This window comes from Pipistrellus kuhlii, unplaced genomic scaffold (assembly GCF_014108245.1).
Source record: "Pipistrellus kuhlii isolate mPipKuh1 unplaced genomic scaffold, mPipKuh1.p scaffold_m20_p_24, whole genome shotgun sequence".
Lineage (NCBI taxonomy): Eukaryota > Metazoa > Chordata > Mammalia > Chiroptera > Vespertilionidae > Pipistrellus > Pipistrellus kuhlii.
In genome coordinates, this window is record NW_023425523.1 from 5447682 (window position 1) to 5453681 (window position 6000).

Genomic DNA, 6000 nt, shown 5'->3' on the forward strand with positions numbered 1-6000 from the left:
TTGTGGGCTTAGAGGGAAAACGCCAGTGGCCACAGAGGACAATGGACCAGGGGGCTCCTGAGAGAAGCTAGCATCGGAGGCCCGTGCCATTTTTTTTCTATACAGTATTCATTTTTGAGAAACACTGCTATACTGACTTGTTTGGAAAAGCATATATTCTAAGAATGTTAAATCAAATACTTGCCTTAATTTTTTGTTGCCTGAAAGCAAACCAGACTAGAGCCACTGCGGAATGATTATAGGAGAATGACACAGGAGTTTGAATCATAACATTCCCAGGCAAGCAAAAGCTTTTGAATTCCACATCAAAGGAAATATGGCAGTAAAGACACACCCTCTTTCTTTGGTCCTGCGGTTAAATCAGGATGGTTCTCATACCTAAGCACAGACATTTAATTGCCTGATGGAAGAAGAAAGAATAAAAGGGAGGAATCAGATTACTGTCTGACATCCTTCTTTAATTCTAAAACGTGACCTCCCTCCTCATTAGTTCTGTTACTTTTTTTTTTTTTTCAAATTTATGTGGAAAGATGGTAGATTGCCTTTGTGCTTCTCAAAAACAAACACTAAACTGTATGCTCTTCTATCAGAAATTACAATGTTTATTCAACAACTTCATCCTAGTCTGGACACAGCGAGAGTGGATTGCAAAGGGCTCTTTCCTTTAGCAAATGTGACAGCCTCAGTAGCCTGGACCGAAAGCATTTGGGGGACCCTTCAATGCCCATCTGGTCCTGCCTTTCCTTTGCTTCTTGGACCCAATGTTAGGGTACCCCTGGGAATGATCACTTCCCTCACCTCTCTAAAACTATTCCCACCAGGCAGCACTACATAACTCTCTCCAGAGAACACTAAATATGAATTTCATAAAATGCATGGTGAAAGTTGTAGGAAAGAAAGCTCTCTTTGAGCATCTTAGACATTACTGATGCTCTCAAAAACAGCTGAGGAAATCTTTTAAAAAAACTGAAACCAGTCCTGTGACTGGGAGGCTCACTGGTTGATCATCAACCCATACACCAGGAGGTCATGGTATCATTCCCAGTCAGGCACATGACCAGGTTGTGGTCTCGATCCTCAGTGCAGGAAGCAGCCAATCAATGATTCTCTCTCATCACTGATGTTTCTATCTCTCTCCCCCTCTCCCTTCCTCTCTGAAATCAATAAAAATATATTTAAAAAAACTCAAACCAAACCAACCTTGAATCCCAAAACTGATGTGTTGATTTAGAACCAAATAATTTTTACAAGATCGTAAATCAAAAAAGAAGTGTTTTAAAGAAACCAAACCAAAGAGCAGCCACTAAACCAGAACCTCTGCTGGGCATTTGCTAAGTAAATTGGCACAAGACCAGAATACTATTGTATAATGTTTTGTATGGCTAGGCACCTGGAAAGCATTCTTAGAATGAGCATCATTTTCTCCTTTTCCTCCAGAGGTATAAAACTTTTGGGTACATTTTGAAATCTGTTCTATTTTTCCTTTGTAAAATAAGCAAGTTGATGGATTACAATACAAAAATCAAGTACGGTAGCTTCCATGGCAATCATGAGACAAAGACCATGCCTCCCATAACACCACGAGCTCTGTGTTAGGGCTACAAAGAGCTGGAATTCTGAAATGAATCAGTTAACAACAATGGACACATCTCGGTTCTGCTTCTGATGGTTTGATTTTGAGCAAGTGACAACTTGAGAAAAATAGTCCCAACCAGCACTGCCCAAACAGAACTTTCTGTAATGATGGAAATGTTCTCTGTTCTGCTCGATATGTTAGCCACATGTTGTTACTGCACATGTGAGATGTGGTTGGTGTGACAGATGAAGTGAACTTTAAATTTTAGTTTGAATTAATGTAAAGAGTCACATGTGGCCAATGGCTACCATATTGGGCAGCAAGCATTCCTCGCTCTCACTCTCAGGAGGCTCCTGAATGCCTGTCACCTGCCAAGCATCAGCCTGCATGGGAAAGGTGGGTCATCCAATGTCTTTGCTTTCAAGGAGTTAGCAAGGAGAAAAGCTAAACAGATATATGCTAATCCATGAGCTTCAATAAACGCAGAAAGCACACGAACACAGAGGAGAGGGCGTCACCGTAAAGTGAATCATCCATCTCTAAAACTCTGTGAATGGAACCCAGCAAACATGGACTGAGCACCTGTTTCCTGCCCAGCTCACTGTCCGCCTGCTGTCTGAGCACAGCATTATCACTCAGAGGCAGTAGCTGACAAGTACTACCAGTACTCTGATTCTGCAGGTTCGTCCATTCAATACTTAAGTGTTTATGTAGCAAGCACTTTAGTGTATGAAAAAAATTAATTTGAGATGGTTAAAGGATGATTTCAAAAGGATATGATGGGGAAAAAAAAGTGTATGGTGAGATGAAAAGACTTCTACTTTATTTTCCAATAACTAAAATTACCAGGAGAAGATTTTGGGTATATTTAGAATTGATAGTGTTTTAATTCAATTCAATTTTGTATTTATTGGTTTGACTTTGGTCAGTCATATTTAGAACGGATGGTGTTTCAAATAGTATTTCAGCTACCTGAAGCCAAGTCAGCAGCATTGACTAATAATAAAATGGAAATGAAAGAATTAGGCATGTTTGTCCACTTAAAACTACCCATAAAAAGACCAAATGAAAAAAACTACCTGTAAGTTCTGCATTCAAATATATTAGAATAAATACTTTGAGGAGCTATTTCTTAGAAAAGGTTATTCTATACTGTTAGCTAGATATAAATATATATTTCCCTTTCAATGTTCTTTTTTTTCTTGTTTACTGGTGTCTGGCTACAGTTTCAAGTCAGCATTTTTCTATGCATGAGGTCACGTCTTCTTTAACTCTTATTTGCCTTAAATGCCTCTAATTTATTGGATATATACATGTGTATTTTAAAAATGTATTCTTATTTTTTTTAAATGTATTTTATTGATTTTTTTAATAAAGAGGAAGGGAGAGATAGAGAGCTAGAAACATCGATGAGAGAGAAACATCGACCAGCTGCCTCTTGCACACCCCCCACTGGGGATGTGCCCGCAACCAAGGTACATGCCCTTGATAGAAATCGAACCCGGGACCTTTCAGTCCGCAGATCGACACTCTACCCACTGAGCCAAACCGGTTTCGGCAAAAATATGTTCTTATTGATTTTAGGAAAAAAGGGAAAGGTAGGAGGGAGGAAGGGAGACATTGATGTGAGAGAGAAACACTGCACGCTCCCTACCAGGGATCAAACCCCACACCTGGCTTGTGCCCTGACCAGGAATGGAACTGGTGATGTTTTGGTGCATAGGATGATGCTCATCTAACTGAGCCACACCGGCCAGGGCAACACATATATTTCCTCAACTATTATCTATTTAGTTGGCCAACATGCAAGTACACAATTAGAGGATAACAAAATCAAATAAGAGTTGGATCTCCTCCAGGAGTTGAGAGTAGGGAAGGTAAAACAGAAGAGAGTTGAGAAAGTGACATTTCCATAACAACCAGAGTACTTCAGAGGGAGAAACAATTACGTCCTGATGAGAACTTCAGAGAAGGTGCTGTGGAGGACGTGGCATTCAGCTAGACCTTGAGCCCCAGGGAAGCACAGGATCTGCAAATGCAGAGACGGAAGGAAAAACCATTTCTGACTTGAGCCAAAGCGGAGAGGCAGGAAAGCATAAAGTCAGGGAGGAGAAGAGTCTGGGTTGAAGCACAGGAAAAAATAGCTATAAAGATAGAGGAAGACCAGGTTAGAAACTGAATGTGGCCAGAGCCTGGTTTCCAGCGCCAGAATGAACAGTGGAGACTTTCTTTTGTAGGTTGTGGGGCAGGTGAGCCAGGGAATGAGAAATCAGAGCTGTCCATTAGGAACAATAACCCGATGGGAATATTTAAGATACATCGGGCTAGGAAGAGGCTACCGAGGGGCCAGTTCAAAGGTTAGCTATTACAGTTGTGCAGAGAACAGGTGATGAGGCTCTGAAACAGGCCCAGGCAAGGGACGTCACATGGGGATGGAATAAGGGGAAGAAGTAAAAAAAAAAAAAAAAAAAAACGACTTCAATTTTCTAAATCTCTGTGACAGAGAGGATGCTGGTACATCCAGCAAATGTAGGGGACGCAGGAGAAGAAACAGATTAGGACTGATTCAGAAAACATGCCCTTGTAAGGAAGAAATAAATTCACACTATATTCTGGAAATATGTATATTCGATTCACTGGGACTGATACCAGAGATGAAAATGGGTGATGCCCGCAGGACGTCTTGAGCTGGGTACTGCGATAATGAGTGTCCAGGTTACATGTGTGCAATGTTGCTTCATTATTCTCATATAGATACGCTCTCGGGCTGATGAGATGGAGAAGTGCCTCTTGTCACCTTCACCTAACCTCCTTGGTCAGCCCAGTGTCTGAGGTTTATAGATTTTTTTCTTTTTACTGCATTCAAATCTATAACGGAGATTCTTAAAATAGCACACAAGATATTTATCTTTCTTTTTTTTTTAAAAAAAAATATATTTTATTGATTTTTTACAAACAGGAAGGGAGAGAGATAGAGAGTTAGAAACATTGATCAGCTGCCTCCTACACGCCCCCCACTGGGGATGTGCCAGCAACCGAAGTATATGCCCTTGACCGGAATCGAACCTGGGACCCTTCAGTCCACAGGCCAATGCTCTATCCACTGAGCCAAACTGGTTTTGGCTGTTCTGGGATTTTTGTCCCTGTGTTGTCATTGGGCCTCAGGAGGTAGGGAAGTAGAGAAGACAAAGCGTTTTGCAGTGTTGACTGGATGGTCTTGAAGCCCTCAGAATGATTTCTTGTGGAAAGTTCTGAGTTTCCTTGTAGAAAATTTTAGAATATTTGTCCAGTGTTCTATTTGGGTTCTTTAATTTCCTTTGAGAATGTAACTCGACTGTCTGCTCACCTGTTTTTAAAGCACGTTCGGATCTAGCATCTCAGAATATTAGCTTTCTGTTTTCTTATCAGTGAGCACAAGCCTGAGAGTCCACACGGGAGGGTGACATTTTGGGAGGTGTGTTTGAGGACATTTGTTTCAGTGGCTCTTCCAGTGCCTTTAACTTCTGTCGTCGTTATCTTCGCCCGTCCATAACTACCTTGGTTGAGTTGTTTCAACATCATGGCCTCCACTTGAACAAAATAGTTGCAAAGAAGCAACCTTTCCTGTTAGTGCAACTGCTTTAGAGGTTTTTAAAGGACATGATCTTCTCCCTTTGTCACTCAATGAGATTTTTTTTTTTTTTTAAACAAGTCATCACTACAAAAAACTTGGGTTCTCCCGAAATGATGTTTCCTCCTTTCTGATGAGAATTGTGCAACTGGCCACATCTTCCTTTATCATATGTGTCTTAAGTGTTTCTGGTCTTGACTTTCTGTTCTTCCTTTAAACTGTGATGTCTTCGAGGCCATGTAAATTGAGACAGAACCCAGTTGGCAGTTGGCTCCCATCCTCCGCCCACCTGCAGTTCTCAGAGGGGCCAGTTTAAGGTGGTAACTTCTTCAGGGTAAAGGATCTGAAAATGACTACTTTGTGATAACTTGGGGCTTTCTCAGTTCATTGTATTGTGCACATTTGTAAAAATTCGTCTATTTATTGCATATTTCATAAGTGAACACAAATTAAATATATAATAACTGGGAGGCTAATTGAAAAGGGATGTTTTAACATTTTGATAATGTGAATTTCATATGATGGAACTTTTGGATTCCACTTATAGAGTTTTACTATAGCTTCCTTTATTATTAAATATTTGATTCCACTGGGTCTTAAAAAATCATATACTGTTTATTGAGAGAGAGCCACATACATTTTATTTTGTGAGCATTACTATCTAAATATTTTTATTGTGAGACATCTCAAAACCATTATGGCAAAGTATAAACACTTGATTATAAAAATAGAGTAAAAGTAAAACAAAGTAAGAAAATTAAGGAAAGTAAAAGACTCAATTGATTGTACTTTGGGATACGTCTATTCTGAATAT